This window comes from Lithobates pipiens, unplaced genomic scaffold (assembly GCF_037356315.1).
Source record: "Lithobates pipiens isolate NorthernLeopardFrog02 unplaced genomic scaffold, aLitPip1_a1.2 Scaffold_18, whole genome shotgun sequence".
NCBI lineage: Eukaryota > Metazoa > Chordata > Amphibia > Anura > Ranidae > Lithobates > Lithobates pipiens.
Window position 1 is genome coordinate 580,369,958 of NW_027507758.1, and position 17,115 is coordinate 580,387,072.

General features: G+C 53.3%; 6 non-coding genes across 6 annotated transcripts; all 6 read left to right on the plus strand.

The window, feature by feature from the left end:
• The first annotated feature begins 1,257 nt into the window (after window positions 1-1,257).
• Window positions 1,258-1,330, plus strand: TRNAA-AGC (transfer RNA alanine (anticodon AGC)). Its single transcript has one exon. It is a non-coding gene; the product is annotated as a tRNA-Ala (tRNA).
• A 4,351-nt stretch (window positions 1,331-5,681) lies between these two features.
• Window positions 5,682-5,754, plus strand: TRNAA-AGC (transfer RNA alanine (anticodon AGC)). The gene has a single exon. It is a non-coding gene; the product is annotated as a tRNA-Ala (tRNA).
• Window positions 5,755-6,424: 670 nt separating this feature from the next.
• Window positions 6,425-6,495, plus strand: TRNAG-GCC (transfer RNA glycine (anticodon GCC)). Its single transcript has one exon. It is a non-coding gene; the product is annotated as a tRNA-Gly (tRNA).
• A 1,398-nt stretch (window positions 6,496-7,893) lies between these two features.
• TRNAA-AGC (transfer RNA alanine (anticodon AGC)) lies at window positions 7,894-7,966 on the plus strand. The gene has a single exon. It is a non-coding gene; the product is annotated as a tRNA-Ala (tRNA).
• A 4,353-nt stretch (window positions 7,967-12,319) lies between these two features.
• TRNAA-AGC (transfer RNA alanine (anticodon AGC)) lies at window positions 12,320-12,392 on the plus strand. Its single transcript has one exon. It is a non-coding gene; the product is annotated as a tRNA-Ala (tRNA).
• Window positions 12,393-16,743: 4,351 nt separating this feature from the next.
• On the plus strand, window positions 16,744-16,816 carry TRNAA-AGC (transfer RNA alanine (anticodon AGC)). The gene has a single exon. It is a non-coding gene; the product is annotated as a tRNA-Ala (tRNA).
• Window positions 16,817-17,115: the final 299 nt, after the last annotated feature.

Sequence of the window (17,115 nt, forward strand, 5' to 3'; positions counted from 1 at the left end):
TGAAACCCATGGGGCCATACCTCTGAAGGGGCTCAGTTGTCAAAGGTCGTAGGAGGGAAAAAAAAGGGGGGTGCAAACCTTCTACGCTAGGAAAGCGGGTGGCTCTCCTGGTGTCTAGCGGCCAGAGCAGGTTGTGGATTTCGCAAAACTGACTATATTTTACACATAGCCCAGGAGAGGACAGGGATCAGCCATAGCGCAAGCAACGCACTCGAGCAAAGGGGGATTAGCTCAAGTGGCAGAGCGCTCGCTTTGCATGCGAGAGGTAGCGGGATCGATGCCCGCATTCTCCAAACGCAGCTTTCCTGGTTTCACGGGAGGCACCTTGCTTTTGTGTTTGATGTTGAAGCTTGGAACCGAGCGCCGTGAGCAACATGGGAAGCCGGAGTGCTCCTCATAACATGTGCCAAGGCATTGCCACGTTTTTGTGGTGGCATCTGTGGCTTCAGCCAAAGTCACGTAGGCAGTATTGGACAAAAGCAATCAATTAAAGAAAGCACGACCAGGCTTCCATGGCCAAGAGACAATATTCCATTAGGGGGAAAGGTGCCAGTGCCATGCTTACGCTGAGAGCTTTGGACTCGTTGAATCACCTGAATCAGGTTCAACTTCTCTTTGTGTGCGAAAGAAAGGCCTTTGGGCCCGCAAGCAAATATCGATTGGCATAGGAAAAGGCAACGTAGCAGAGGATGGTTTCGATCCATCGACCTCTGGGTTATGGGCCCAGCACGCTTCCGCTGCGCCACTCTGCTCTTGTCGCTGACCATCCTCATGGATTTCGACAAGCGAATCCCAAGTCAAGCGTGGGCGAGAGCTGGACTCTCCTAGGCCAGCTGAGCGAGGGTGGTGGCGCCTGGCCTGGCGTGGAGCATTGGTGGTTCAGTGGTAGAATTCTCGCCTGCCACGCGGGAGGCCCGGGTTCGATTCCCGGCCAATGCAATTATGGGCTCTTGGTGTTTGTAGCTCTCTCCCCCAATTTCCAGCCCCATGGAATGCCTCAAGGCACAAGGTGTTTCTTGTCGAGAATGTATTAGGCGGTGTGAGTGCTTTTTGAAACCACCTTCTCCCAATGACATCATTGAAACCCATGGGGCCATACTTCAGAAGGGGCTCAGTTGTCCAAGGTCTTGGGGGAGTGGCTCTCCTGGTGTCTAGCGGCCAGAGCAAGTTGTGGATTTAGCAAAACTGCCTATAGTTTACACATAGCCCAGGAGAGGACAGGGATCAGCCATAGCACAAGCAACAACCTCAAGCAAAGGGGGATTAGCTCAAATGGTAGAGCGCTCGCTTAGCATGCGAGAGGTAGCGGGATCGATGCCCGCATTCTCCAAATGCAGCTTTCCTGATTTGCCAGGAGACACCTTGCTTTTGTGTTTGATGTTGAAGCTTGGAACCGAGCGCCGTGAGCAACATGGGAAGCCGGAGTCCTCCTCATAACGCGTGCCAAGGCGTTGCCACGTTTTTGTGGTGGCAACTGTGGCTTCAGCCAAAGTCACGTAGGCAGTGTTGGACAAAAGCAATCTAGTAAACAAAGCACGAGCAGGCCTCCATGGCCAAGAGACAATATTTCATTAGCGCAAAAGGTGCCAGTGCCATGCTTACGCTGAGAGCTTTGGACTCGTTGAATCACCTGAATCAGGTTCAACTTCTCTTTGTGTGCGAAAGAAAGGCCTTTGGGCCCGCACGCAAGCAAATATCGATTGGCATAGGAAAGGGCAACGTAGCAGAGGATGGTTTCGATCCATCGACCTCTGGGTTATGGGCCCAGCACGCTTCCGCTGCGCCACTCTGCTCTTGTCGCTGACCAACCTCAACAACCACATGTGGATGTAGTTTGCCAGCGATTCCCACGGGGAGTGGGTCCATGTGGCAAAGTCACAATGTAGACGACTAGGCGTTTCCATTGATTTTCGACCAGCGAATCCCAAGTCAAGCGTGGGCGAGAGCTGGACTCTCCTAGACCAGCTGAGCGAGGGTGGTGGCAAGTGGCCCGGCGTGGAGCATTGGTGGTTCAGTGGTAGAATTCTCGCCTGCCACGCGGGAGGCCCGGGTTCGATTCCCGGCCAATGCAATTATGGGCTCTTTGTGTTTGCAGCGCTCTCCCCCAATTTCCAGCCCCGTGGAGTGCATCAAGGCACAAGGTGTTTCTTGTCGAGAATGTACTAGGCGGTGTGAGTGCTTTTTGAAACCAGCCTTCTCCCAATTACATCATTGAAACCCATGGGGCCATACCTCTGAAGGGGCTCAGTTGTCAAAGGTCGTAGGAGGGAAAAAAAAGGGGGGTGCAAACCTTCTACGCTAGGAAAGCGGGTGGCTCTCCTGGTGTCTAGCGGCCAGAGCAGGTTGTGGATTTCGCAAAACTGACTATATTTTACACATAGCCCAGGAGAGGACAGGGATCAGCCATAGCGCAAGCAACACACTCGAGCAAAGGGGGATTAGCTCAAGTGGCAGAGCGCTCGCTTTGCATGCGAGAGGTAGCGGGATCGATGCCCGCATTCTCCAAACGCAGCTTTCCTGGTTTCACGGGAGGCACCTTGCTTTTGTGTTTGATGTTGAAGCTTGGAACCGAGCGCCATGAGCAACATGGGAAGCCGGAGTGCTCCTCATAACATGTGCCAAGGCATTGCCACGTTTTTGTGGTGGCATCTGTGGCTTCAGCCAAAGTCACGTAGGCAGTATTGGACAAAAGCAATCAATTAAAGAAAGCACGACCAGGCTTCCATGGCCAAGAGACAATATTCCATTAGGGGGAAAGGTGCCAGTGCCATGCTTACGCTGAGAGCTTTGGACTCGTTGAATCACCTGAATCAGGTTCAACTTCTCTTTGTGTGCGAAAGAAAGGCCTTTGGGCCCGCAAGCAAATATCGATTGGCATAGGAAAAGGCAACGTAGCAGAGGATGGTTTCGATCCATCGACCTCTGGGTTATGGGCCCAGCACGCTTCCGCTGCGCCACTCTGCTCTTGTCGCTGACCATCCTCATGGATTTCGACAAGCGAATCCCAAGTCAAGCGTGGGCGAGAGCTGGACTCTCCTAGGCCAGCTGAGCGAGGGTGGTGGCGCCTGGCCCGGCGTGGAGCATTGGTGGTTCAGTGGTAGAATTCTCGCCTGCCACGCGGGAGGCCCGGGTTCGATTCCCGGCCAATGCAATTATGGGCTCTTGGTGTTTGTAGCTCTCTCCCCCAATTTCCAGCCCCATGGAATGCCTCAAGGCACAAGGTGTTTCTTGTCGAGAATGTATTAGGCGGTGTGAGTGCTTTTTGAAACCACCTTCTCCCAATGACATCATTGAAACCCATGGGGCCATACTTCAGAAGGGGCTCAGTTGTCCAAGGTCTTGGGGGAGTGGCTCTCCTGGTGTCTAGCGGCCAGAGCAAGTTGTGGATTTAGCAAAACTGCCTATAGTTTACACATAGCCCAGGAGAGGACAGGGATCAGCCATAGCACAAGCAACAACCTCAAGCAAAGGGGGATTAGCTCAAATGGTAGAGCGCTTGCTTAGCATGCGAGAGGTAGCGGGATCGATGCCCGCATTCTCCAAATGCAGCTTTCCTGATTTGCCAGGAGACACCTTGCTTTTGTGTTTGATGTTGAAGCTTGGAACCGAGCGCCGTGAGCAACATGGGAAGCCGGAGTCCTCCTCATAACGCGTGCCAAGGCGTTGCCACGTTTTTGTGGTGGCAACTGTGGCTTCAGCCAAAGTCACGTAGGCAGTGTTGGACAAAAGCAATCTAGTAAACAAAGCACGAGCAGGCCTCCATGGCCAAGAGACAATATTTCATTAGCGCAAAAGGTGCCAGTGCCATGCTTACGCTGAGAGCTTTGGACTCGTTGAATCACCTGAATCAGGTTCAACTTCTCTTTGTGTGCGAAAGAAAGGCCTTTGGGCCCGCACGCAAGCAAATATCGATTGGCATAGGAAAGGGCAACGTAGCAGAGGATGGTTTCGATCCATCGACCTCTGGGTTATGGGCCCAGCACGCTTCCGCTGCGCCACTCTGCTCTTGTCGCTGACCAACCTCAACAACCACATGTGGATGTAGTTTGCCAGCGATTCCCACGGGGAGTGGGTCCATGTGGCAAAGTCACAATGTAGACGACTAGGCGTTTCCATTGATTTTCGACCAGCGAATCCCAAGTCAAGCGTGGGCGAGAGCTGGACTCTCCTAGACCAGCTGAGCGAGGGTGGTGGCAAGTGGCCCGGCGTGGAGCATTGGTGGTTCAGTGGTAGAATTCTCGCCTGCCACGCGGGAGGCCCGGGTTCGATTCCCGGCCAATGCAATTATGGGCTCTTTGTGTTTGCAGCGCTCTCCCCCAATTTCCAGCCCCGTGGAGTGCATCAAGGCACAAGGTGTTTCTTGTCGAGAATGTACTAGGCGGTGTGAGTGCTTTTTGAAACCAGCCTTCTCCCAATTACATCATTGAAACCCATGGGGCCATACCTCTGAAGGGGCTCAGTTGTCAAAGGTCGTAGGAGGGAAAAAAAAGGGGGGTGCAAACCTTCTACGCTAGGAAAGCGGGTGGCTCTCCTGGTGTCTAGCGGCCAGAGCAGGTTGTGGATTTCGCAAAACTGACTATATTTTACACATAGCCCAGGAGAGGACAGGGATCAGCCATAGCGCAAGCAACACACTCGAGCAAAGGGGGATTAGCTCAAGTGGCAGAGCGCTCGCTTTGCATGCGAGAGGTAGCGGGATCGATGCCCGCATTCTCCAAACGCAGCTTTCCTGGTTTCACGGGAGGCACCTTGCTTTTGTGTTTGATGTTGAAGCTTGGAACCGAGCGCCGTGAGCAACATGGGAAGCCGGAGTGCTCCTCATAACATGTGCCAAGGCATTGCCACGTTTTTGTGGTGGCATCTGTGGCTTCAGCCAAAGTCACGTAGGCAGTATTGGACAAAAGCAATCAATTAAAGAAAGCACGACGAGGCTTCCATGGCCAAGAGACAATATTCCATTAGGGGGAAAGGTGCCAGTGCCATGCTTACGCTGAGAGCTTTGGACTCGTTGAATCACCTGAATCAGGTTCAACTTCTCTTTGTGTGCGAAAGAAAGGCCTTTGGGCCCGCAAGCAAATATCGATTGGCATAGGAAAAGGCAACGTAGCAGAGGATGGTTTCGATCCATCGACCTCTGGGTTATGGGCCCAGCACGCTTCCGCTGCGCCACTCTGCTCTTGTCGCTGGCCATCCTCATGGATTTCGACAAGCGAATCCCAAGTCAAGCGTGGGCGAGAGCTGGACTCTCCTAGGCCAGCTGAGCGAGGGTGGTGGCGCCTGGCCCGGCGTGGAGCATTGGTGGTTCAGTGGTAGAATTCTCGCCTGCCACGCGGGAGGCCCGGGTTCGATTCCCGGCCAATGCAATTATGGGCTCTTGGTGTTTGTAGCTCTCTCCCCCAATTTCCAGCCCCATGGAATGCCTCAAGGCACAAGGTGTTTCTTGTCGAGAATGTATTAGGCGGTGTGAGTGCTTTTTGAAACCACCTTCTCCCAATGACATCATTGAAACCCATGGGGCCATACTTCAGAAGGGGCTCAGTTGTCCAAGGTCTTGGGGGAGTGGCTCTCCTGGTGTCTAGCGGCCAGAGCAAGTTGTGGATTTAGCAAAACTGCCTATAGTTTACACATAGCCCAGGAGAGGACAGGGATCAGCCATAGCACAAGCAACAACCTCAAGCAAAGGGGGATTAGCTCAAATGGTAGAGCGCTCGCTTAGCATGCGAGAGGTAGCGGGATCGATGCCCGCATTCTCCAAATGCAGCTTTCCTGATTTGCCAGGAGACACCTTGCTTTTGTGTTTGATGTTGAAGCTTGGAACCGAGCGCCGTGAGCAACATGGGAAGCCGGAGTCCTCCTCATAACGCGTGCCAAGGCGTTGCCACGTTTTTGTGGTGGCAACTGTGGCTTCAGCCAAAGTCACGTAGGCAGTGTTGGACAAAAGCAATCTAGTAAACAAAGCACGAGCAGGCCTCCATGGCCAAGAGACAATATTTCATTAGCGCAAAAGGTGCCAGTGCCATGCTTACGCTGAGAGCTTTGGACTCGTTGAATCACCTGAATCAGGTTCAACTTCTCTTTGTGTGCGAAAGAAAGGCCTTTGGGCCCGCACGCAAGCAAATATCGATTGGCATAGGAAAAGGCAACGTAGCAGAGGATGGTTTCGATCCATCGACCTCTGGGTTATGGGCCCAGCACGCTTCCGCTGCGCCACTCTGCTCTTGTCGCTGACCAACCTCAACAACCACATGTGGATGTAGTTTGCCAGCGATTCCCACGGGGAGTGGGTCCATGTGGCAAAGTCACAATGTAGACGACTAGGCGTTTCCATTGATTTTCGACCAGCGAATCCCAAGTCAAGCGTGGGCGAGAGCTGGACTCTCCTAGACCAGCTGAGCGAGGGTGGTGGCAAGTGGCCCGGCGTGGAGCATTGGTGGTTCAGTGGTAGAATTCCCGCCTGCCACGCGGGAGGCCCGGGTTCGATTCCCGGCCAATGCAATTATGGGCTCTTTGTGTTTGCAGCGCTCTCCCCCAATTTCCAGCCCCGTGGAGTGCATCAAGGCACAAGGTGTTTCTTGTCGAGAATGTACTAGGCGGTGTGAGTGCTTTTTGAAACCAGCCTTCTCCCAATTACATCATTGAAACCCATGGGGCCATACCTCTGAAGGGGCTCAGTTGTCAAAGGTCGTAGGAGGGAAAAAAAAGGGGGGTGCAAACCTTCTACGCTAGGAAAGCGGGTGGCTCTCCTGGTGTCTAGCGGCCAGAGCAGGTTGTGGATTTCGCAAAACTGACTATATTTTACACATAGCCCAGGAGAGGACAGGGATCAGCCATAGCGCAAGCAACACACTCGAGCAAAGGGGGATTAGCTCAAGTGGCAGAGCGCTCGCTTTGCATGCGAGAGGTAGCGGGATCGATGCCCGCATTCTCCAAACGCAGCTTTCCTGGTTTCACGGGAGGCACCTTGCTTTTGTGTTTGATGTTGAAGCTTGGAACCGAGCGCCGTGAGCAACATGGGAAGCCGGAGTGCTCCTCATAACATGTGCCAAGGCATTGCCACGTTTTTGTGGTGGCATCTGTGGCTTCAGCCAAAGTCACGTAGGCAGTATTGGACAAAAGCAATCAATTAAAGAAAGCACGACCAGGCTTCCATGGCCAAGAGACAATATTCCATTAGGCGGAAAGGTGCCAGTGCCATGCTTACGCTGAGAGCTTTGGACTCGTTGAATCACCTGAATCAGGTTCAACTTCTCTTTGTGTGCGAAAGAAAGGCCTTTGGGCCCGCAAGCAAATATCGATTGGCATAGGAAAAGGCAACGTAGCAGAGGATGGTTTCGATCCATCGACCTCTGGGTTATGGGCCCAGCACGCTTCCGCTGCGCCACTCTGCTCTTGTCGCTGACCATCCTCATGGATTTCGACAAGCGAATCCCAAGTCAAGCGTGGGCGAGAGCTGGACTCTCCTAGGCCAGCTGAGCGAGGGTGGTGGCGCCTGGCCCGGCGTGGAGCATTGGTGGTTCAGTGGTAGAATTCTCGCCTGCCACGCGGGAGGCCCGGGTTCGTTTCCCGGCCAATGCAATTATGGGCTCTTGGTGTTTGTAGCTCTCTCCCCCAATTTCCAGCCCCATGGAATGCCTCAAGGCACAAGGTGTTTCTTGTCGAGAATGTATTAGGCGGTGTGAGTGCTTTTTGAAACCACCTTCTCCCAATGACATCATTGAAACCCATGGGGCCATACTTCAGAAGGGGCTCAGTTGTCCAAGGTCTTGGGGGAGTGGCTCTCCTGGTGTCTAGCGGCCAGAGCAAGTTGTGGATTTAGCAAAACTGCCTATAGTTTACACATAGCCCAGGAGAGGACAGGGATCAGCCATAGCACAAGCAACAACCTCAAGCAAAGGGGGATTAGCTCAAATGGTAGAGCGCTCGCTTAGCATGCGAGAGGTAGCGGGATCGATGCCCGCATTCTCCAAATGCAGCTTTCCTGATTTGCCAGGAGACACCTTGCTTTTGTGTTTGATGTTGAAGCTTGGAACCGAGCGCCGTGAGCAACATGGGAAGCCGGAGTCCTCCTCATAACGCGTGCCAAGGCGTTGCCACGTTTTTGTGGTGGCAACTGTGGCTTCAGCCAAAGTCACGTAGGCAGTGTTGGACAAAAGCAATCTAGTAAACAAAGCACGAGCAGGCCTCCATGGCCAAGAGACAATATTTCATTAGCGCAAAAGGTGCCAGTGCCATGCTTACGCTGAGAGCTTTGGACTCGTTGAATCACCTGAATCAGGTTCAACTTCTCTTTGTGTGCGAAAGAAAGGCCTTTGGGCCCGCACGCAAGCAAATATCGATTGGCATAGGAAAAGGCAACGTAGCAGAGGATGGTTTCGATCCATCGACCTCTGGGTTATGGGCCCAGCACGCTTCCGCTGCGCCACTCTGCTCTTGTCGCTGACCAACCTCAACAACCACATGTGGATGTAGTTTGCCAGCGATTCCCACGGGGAGTGGGTCCATGTGGCAAAGTCACAATGTAGACGACTAGGCGTTTCCATTGATTTTCGACCAGCGAATCCCAAGTCAAGCGTGGGCGAGAGCTGGACTCTCCTAGACCAGCTGAGCGAGGGTGGTGGCAAGTGGCCCGGCGTGGAGCATTGGTGGTTCAGTGGTAGAATTCTCGCCTGCCACGCGGGAGGCCCGGGTTCGATTCCCGGCCAATGCAATTATGGGCTCTTTGTGTTTGCAGCGCTCTCCCCCAATTTCCAGCCCCGTGGAGTGCATCAAGGCACAAGGTGTTTCTTGTCGAGAATGTACTAGGCGGTGTGAGTGCTTTTTGAAACCAGCCTTCTCCCAATTACATCATTGAAACCCATGGGGCCATACCTCTGAAGGGGCTCAGTTGTCAAAGGTCGTAGGAGGGAAAAAAAAAAGGGGGGTGCAAACCTTCTACGCTAGGAAAGCGGGTGGCTCTCCTGGTGTCTAGCGGCCAGAGCAGGTTGTGGATTTCGCAAAACTGACTATATTTTACACATAGCCCAGGAGAGGACAGGGATCAGCCATAGCGCAAGCAACACACTCGAGCAAAGGGGGATTAGCTCAAGTGGCAGAGCGCTCGCTTTGCATGCGAGAGGTAGCGGGATCGATGCCCGCATTCTCCAAACGCAGTTTTCCTGGTTTCACGGGAGGCACCTTGCTTTTGTGTTTGATGTTGAAGCTTGGAACCGAGCGCCGTGAGCAACATGGGAAGCCGGAGTGCTCCTCATAACATGTGCCAAGGCATTGCCACGTTTTTGTGGTGGCATCTGTGGCTTCAGCCAAAGTCACGTAGGCAGTATTGGACAAAAGCAATCAATTAAAGAAAGCACGACCAGGCTTCCATGGCCAAGAGACAATATTCCATTAGGGGGAAAGGTGCCAGTGCCATGCTTACGCTGAGAGCTTTGGACTCGTTGAATCACCTGAATCAGGTTCAACTTCTCTTTGTGTGCGAAAGAAAGGCCTTTGGGCCCGCAAGCAAATATCGATTGGCATAGGAAAAGGCAACGTAGCAGAGGATGGTTTCGATCCATCGACCTCTGGGTTATGGGCCCAGCACGCTTCCGCTGCGCCACTCTGCTCTTGTCGCTGACCATCCTCATGGATTTCGACAAGCGAATCCCAAGTCAAGCGTGGGCGAGAGCTGGACTCTCCTAGGCCAGCTGAGCGAGGGTGGTGGCGCCTGGCCCGGCGTGGAGCATTGGTGGTTCAGTGGTAGAATTCTCGCCTGCCACGCGGGAGGCCCGGGTTCGATTCCCGGCCAATGCAATTATGGGCTCTTGGTGTTTGTAGCTCTCTCCCCCAATTTCCAGCCCCATGGAATGCCTCAAGGCACAAGGTGTTTCTTGTCGAGAATGTATTAGGCGGTGTGAGTGCTTTTTGAAACCACCTTCTCCCAATGACATCATTGAAACCCATGGGGCCATACTTCAGAAGGGGCTCAGTTGTCCAAGGTCTTGGGGGAGTGGCTCTCCTGGTGTCTAGCGGCCAGAGCAAGTTGTGGATTTAGCAAAACTGCCTATAGTTTACACATAGCCCAGGAGAGGACAGGGATCAGCCATAGCACAAGCAACAACCTCAAGCAAAGGGGGATTAGCTCAAATGATAGAGCGCTCGCTTAGCATGCGAGAGGTAGTGGGATCGATGCCCGCATTCTCCAAATGCAGCTTTCCTGATTTGCCAGGAGACACCTTGCTTTTGTGTTTGATGTTGAAGCTTGGAACCGAGCGCCGTGAGCAACATGGGAAGCCGGAGTCCTCCTCATAACGCGTGCCAAGGCGTTGCCACGTTTTTGTGGTGGCAACTGTGGCTTCAGCCAAAGTCACGTAGGCAGTGTTGGACAAAAGCAATCTAGTAAACAAAGCACGAGCAGGCCTCCATGGCCAAGAGACAATATTTCATTAGCGCAAAAGGTGCCAGTGCCATGCTTACGCTGAGAGCTTTGGACTCGTTGAATCACCTGAATCAGGTTCAACTTCTCTTTGTGTGCGAAAGAAAGGCCTTTGGGCCCGCACGCAAGCAAATATCGATTGGCATAGGAAAGGGCAACGTAGCAGAGGATGGTTTCGATCCATCGACCTCTGGGTTATGGGCCCAGCACGCTTCCGCTGCGCCACTCTGCTCTTGTCGCTGACCAACCTCAACAACCACATGTGGATGTAGTTTGCCAGCGATTCCCACGGGGAGTGGGTCCATGTGGCAAAGTCACAATGTAGACGACTAGGCGTTTCCATTGATTTTCGACCAGCGAATCCCAAGTCAAGCGTGGGCGAGAGCTGGACTCTCCTAGACCAGCTGAGCGAGGGTGGTGGCAAGCGGCCCGGCATGGAGCATTGGTGGTTCAGTGGTAGAATTCTCGCCTGCCACGCGGGAGGCCCGGGTTCGATTCCCGGCCAATGCAATTATGGGCTCTTTGTGTTTGCAGCGCTCTCCCCCAATTTCCAGCCCCGTGGAGTGCATCACGGCACAAGGTGTTTCTTGTCGAGAATGTACTAGGCGGTGTGAGTGCTTTTTGAAACCAGCCTTCTCCCAATTACATCATTGAAACCCATGGGGCCATACCTCTGAAGGGGCTCAGTTGTCAAAGGTCGTAGGAGGGAAAAAAAAGGGGGGTGCAAACCTTCTACGCTAGGAAAGCGGGTGGCTCTCCTGGTGTCTAGCGGCCAGAGCAGGTTGTGGATTTCGCAAAACTGACTATATTTTACACATAGCCCAGGAGAGGACAGGGATCAGCCATAGCGCAAGCAACACACTCGAGCAAAGGGGGATTAGCTCAAGTGGCAGAGCGCTCGCTTTGCATGCGAGAGGTAGCGGGATCGATGCCCGCATTCTCCAAACGCAGCTTTCCTGGTTTCACGGGAGGCACCTTGCTTTTGTGTTTGATGTTGAAGCTTGGAACCGAGCGCCGTGAGCAACATGGGAAGCCGGAGTGCTCCTCATAACATGTGCCAAGGCATTGCCACGTTTTTGTGGTGGCATCTGTGGCTTCAGCCAAAGTCACGTAGGCAGTATTGGACAAAAGCAATCAATTAAAGAAAGCACGACCAGGCTTCCATGGCCAAGAGACAATATTCCATTAGGGGGAAAGGTGCCAGTGCCATGCTTACGCTGAGAGCTTTGGACTCGTTGAATCACCTGAATCAGGTTCAACTTCTCTTTGTGTGCGAAAGAAAGGCCTTTGGGCCCGCAAGCAAATATCGATTGGCATAGGAAAAGGCAACGTAGCAGAGGATGGTTTCGATCCATCGACCTCTGGGTTATGGGCCCAGCACGCTTCCGCTGCGCCACTCTGCTCTTGTCGCTGGCCATCCTCATGGATTTCGACAAGCGAATCCCAAGTCAAGCGTGGGCGAGAGCTGGACTCTCCTAGGCCAGCTGAGCGAGGGTGGTGGCGCCTGGCCCGGCGTGGAGCATTGGTGGTTCAGTGGTAGAATTCTCGCCTGCCACGCGGGAGGCCCGGGTTCGATTCCCGGCCAATGCAATTATGGGCTCTTGGTGTTTGTAGCTCTCTCCCCCAATTTCCAGCCCCATGGAATGCCTCAAGGCACAAGGTGTTTCTTGTCGAGAATGTATTAGGCGGTGTGAGTGCTTTTTGAAACCACCTTCTCCCAATGACATCATTGAAACCCATGGGGCCATACTTCAGAAGGGGCTCAGTTGTCCAAGGTCTTGGGGGAGTGGCTCTCCTGGTGTCTAGCGGCCAGAGCAAGTTGTGGATTTAGCAAAACTGCCTATAGTTTACACATAGCCCAGGAGAGGACAGGGATCAGCCATAGCACAAGCAACAACCTCAAGCAAAGGGGGATTAGCTCAAATGGTAGAGCGCTCGCTTAGCATGCGAGAGGTAGCGGGATCGATGCCCGCATTCTCCAAATGCAGCTTTCCTGATTTGCCAGGAGACACCTTGCTTTTGTGTTTGATGTTGAAGCTTGGAACCGAGCGCCGTGAGCAACATGGGAAGCCGGAGTCCTCCTCATAACGCGTGCCAAGGCGTTGCCACGTTTTTGTGGTGGCAACTGTGGCTTCAGCCAAAGTCACGTAGGCAGTGTTGGACAAAAGCAATCTAGTAAACAAAGCACGAGCAGGCCTCCATGGCCAAGAGACAATATTTCATTAGCGCAAAAGGTGCCAGTGCCATGCTTACGCTGAGAGCTTTGGACTCGTTGAATCACCTGAATCAGGTTCAACTTCTCTTTGTGTGCGAAAGAAAGGCCTTTGGGCCCGCACGCAAGCAAATATCGATTGGCATAGGAAAAGGCAACGTAGCAGAGGATGGTTTCGATCCATCGACCTCTGGGTTATGGGCCCAGCACGCTTCCGCTGCGCCACTCTGCTCTTGTCGCTGACCAACCTCAACAACCACATGTGGATGTAGTTTGCCAGCGATTCCCACGGGGAGTGGGTCCATGTGGCAAAGTCACAATGTAGACGACTAGGCGTTTCCATTGATTTTCGACCAGCGAATCCCAAGTCAAGCGTGGGCGAGAGCTGGACTCTCCTAGACCAGCTGAGCGAGGGTGGTGGCAAGTGGCCCGGCGTGGAGCATTGGTGGTTCAGTGGTAGAATTCTCGCCTGCCACGCGGGAGGCCCGGGTTCGATTCCCGGCCAATGCAATTATGGGCTCTTTGTGTTTGCAGCGCTCTCCCCCAATTTCCAGCCCCGTGGAGTGCATCAAGGCACAAGGTGTTTCTTGTCGAGAATGTACTAGGCGGTGTGAGTGCTTTTTGAAACCAGCCTTCTCCCAATTACATCATTGAAACCCATGGGGCCATACCTCTGAAGGGGCTCAGTTGTCAAAGGTCGTAGGAGGGAAAAAAAAGGGGGGTGCAAACCTTCTACGCTAGGAAAGCGGGTGGCTCTCCTGGTGTCTAGCGGCCAGAGCAGGTTGTGGATTTCGCAAAACTGACTATATTTTACACATAGCCCAGGAGAGGACAGGGATCAGCCATAGCGCAAGCAACACACTCGAGCAAAGGGGGATTAGCTCAAGTGGCAGAGCGCTTGCTTTGCATGCGAGAGGTAGCGGGATCGATGCCCGCATTCTCCAAACGCAGCTTTCCTGGTTTCACGGGAGGCACCTTGCTTTTGTGTTTGATGTTGAAGCTTGGAACCGAGTGCCGTGAGCAACATGGGAAGCCGGAGTGCTCCTCATAACATGTGCCAAGGCATTGCCACGTTTTTGTGGTGGCATCTGTGGCTTCAGCCAAAGTCACGTAGGCAGTATTGGACAAAAGCAATCAATTAAAGAAAGCACGACCAGGCTTCCATGGCCAAGAGACAATATTCCATTAGGGGGAAAGGTGCCAGTGCCATGCTTACGCTGAGAGCTTTGGACTCGTTGAATCACCTGAATCAGGTTCAACTTCTCTTTGTGTGCGAAAGAAAGGCCTTTGGGCCCGCAAGCAAATATCGATTGGCATAGGAAAAGGCAACGTAGCAGAGGATGGTTTCGATCCATCGACCTCTGGGTTATGGGCCCAGCACGCTTCCGCTGCGCCACTCTGCTCTTGTCGCTGACCATCCTCATGGATTTCGACAAGCGAATCCCAAGTCAAGCGTGGGCGAGAGCTGGACTCTCCTAGGCCAGCTGAGCGAGGGTGGTGGCGCCTGGCCCGGCGTGGAGCATTGGTGGTTCAGTGGTAGAATTCTCGCCTGCCACGCGGGAGGCCCGGGTTCGATTCCCGGCCAATGCAATTATGGGCTCTTGGTGTTTGTAGCTCTCTCCCCCAATTTCCAGCCCCATGGAATGCCTCAAGGCACAAGGTGTTTCTTGTCGAGAATGTATTAGGCGGTGTGAGTGCTTTTTGAAACCACCTTCTCCCAATGACATCATTGAAACCCATGGGGCCATACTTCAGAAGGGGCTCAGTTGTCCAAGGTCTTGGGGGAGTGGCTCTCCTGGTGTCTAGCGGCCAGAGCAAGTTGTGGATTTAGCAAAACTGCCTATAGTTTACACATAGCCCAGGAGAGGACAGGGATCAGCCATAGCACAAGCAACAACCTCAAGCAAAGGGGGATTAGCTCAAATGGTAGAGTGCTCGCTTAGCATGCGAGAGGTAGCGGGATCGATGCCCGCATTCTCCAAATGCAGCTTTCCTGATTTGCCAGGAGACACCTTGCTTTTGTGTTTGATGTTGAAGCTTGGAACCGAGCGCCGTGAGCAACATGGGAAGCCGGAGTCCTCCTCATAACGCGTGCCAAGGCGTTGCCACGTTTTTGTGGTGGCAACTGTGGCTTCAGCCAAAGTCACGTAGGCAGTGTTGGACAAAAGCAATCTAGTAAACAAAGCACGAGCAGGCCTCCATGGCCAAGAGACAATATTTCATTAGCGCAAAAGGAGCCAGTGCCATGCTTACGCTGAGAGCTTTGGACTCGTTGAATCACCTGAATCAGGTTCAACTTCTCTTTGTGTGCGAAAGAAAGGCCTTTGGGCCCGCACGCAAGCAAATATCGATTGGCATAGGAAAGGGCAACGTAGCAGAGTATGGTTTCGATCCATCGACCTCTGGGTTATGGGCCCAGCACGCTTCCGCTGCGCCACTCTGCTCTTGTCGCTGACCAACCTCAACAACCACATGTGGATGTAGTTTGCCAGCGATTCCCACGGGGAGTGGGTCCATGTGGCAAAGTCACAATGTAGACGACTAGGCGTTTCCATTGATTTTCGACCAGCGAATCCCAAGTCAAGCGTGGGCGAGAGCTGGACTCTCCTAGACCAGCTGAGCGAGGGTGGTGGCAAGTGGCCCGGCGTGGAGCATTGGTGGTTCAGTGGTAGAATTCTCGCCTGCCACGCGGGAGGCCCGGGTTCGATTCCCGGCCAATGCAATTATGGGCTCTTTGTGTTTGCAGCGCTCTCCCCCAATTTCCAGCCCCGTGGAGTGCATCAAGGCACAAGGTGTTTCTTGTCGAGAATGTACTAGGCGGTGTGAGTGCTTTTTGAAACCAGCCTTCTCCCAATTACATCATTGAAACCCATGGGGCCATACCTCTGAAGGGGCTCAGTTGTCAAAGGTCGTAGGAGGGAAAAAAAAGGGGGGTGCAAACCTTCTACGCTAGGAAAGCGGGTGGCTCTCCTGGTGTCTAGCGGCCAGAGCAGGTTGTGGATTTCGCAAAACTGACTATATTTTACACATAGCCCAGGAGAGGACAGGGATCAGCCATAGCGCAAGCAACACACTCGAGCAAAGGGGGATTAGCTCAAGTGGCAGAGCGCTCGCTTTGCATGCGAGAGGTAGCGGGATCGATGCCCGCATTCTCCAAACGCAGCTTTCCTGGTTTCACGGGAGGCACCTTGCTTTTGTGTTTGATGTTGAAGCTTGGAACCGAGCGCCGTGAGCAACATGGGAAGCCGGAGTGCTCCTCATAACATGTGCCAAGGCATTGCCACGTTTTTGTGGTGGCATCTGTGGCTTCAGCCAAAGTCACGTAGGCAGTATTGGACAAAAGCAATCAATTAAAGAAAGCACGACCAGGCTTCCATGGCCAAGAGACAATATTCCATTAGGGGGAAAGGTGCCAGTGCCATGCTTACGCTGAGAGCTTTGGACTCGTTGAATCACCTGAATCAGGTTCAACTTCTCTTTGTGTGCGAAAGAAAGGCCTTTGGGCCCGCAAGCAAATATCGATTGGCATAGGAAAAGGCAACGTAGCAGAGGATGGTTTCGATCCATCGACCTCTGGGTTATGGGCCCAGCACGCTTCCGCTGCGCCACTCTGCTCTTGTCGCTGGCCATCCTCATGGATTTCGACAAGCGAATCCCAAGTCAAGCGTGGGCGAGAGCTGGACTCTCCTAGGCCAGCTGAGCGAGGGTGGTGGCGCCTGGCCCGGCGTGGAGCATTGGTGGTTCAGTGGTAGAATTCTCGCCTGCCACGCGGGAGGCCCGGGTTCGATTCCCGGCCAATGCAATTATGGGCTCTTGGTGTTTGTAGCTCTCTCCCCCAATTTCCAGCCCCATGGAATGCCTCAAGGCACAAGGTGTTTCTTGTCGAGAATGTATTAGGCGGTGTGAGTGCTTTTTGAAACCACCTTCTCCCAATGACATCATTGAAACCCATGGGGCCATACTTCAGAAGGGGCTCAGTTGTCCAAGGTCTTGGGGGAGTGGCTCTCCTGGTGTCTAGCGGCCAGAGCAAGTTGTGGATTTAGCAAAACTGCCTATAGTTTACACATAGCCCAGGAGAGGACAGGGATCAGCCATAGCACAAGCAACAACCTCAAGCAAAGGGGGATTAGCTCAAATGGTAGAGCGCTCGCTTAGCATGCGAGAGGTAGCGGGATCGATGCCCGCATTCTCCAAATGCAGCTTTCCTGATTTGCCAGGAGACACCTTGCTTTTGTGTTTGATGTTGAAGCTTGGAACCGAGCGCCGTGAGCAACATGGGAAGCCGGAGTCCTCCTCATAACGCGTGCCAAGGCGTTGCCACGTTTTTGTGGTGGCAACTGTGGCTTCAGCCAAAGTCACGTAGGCAGTGTTGGACAAAAGCAATCTAGTAAACAAAGCACGAGCAGGCCTCCATGGCCAAGAGACAATATTTCATTAGCGCAAAAGGTGCCAGTGCCATGCTTACGCTGAGAGCTTTGGACTCGTTGAATCA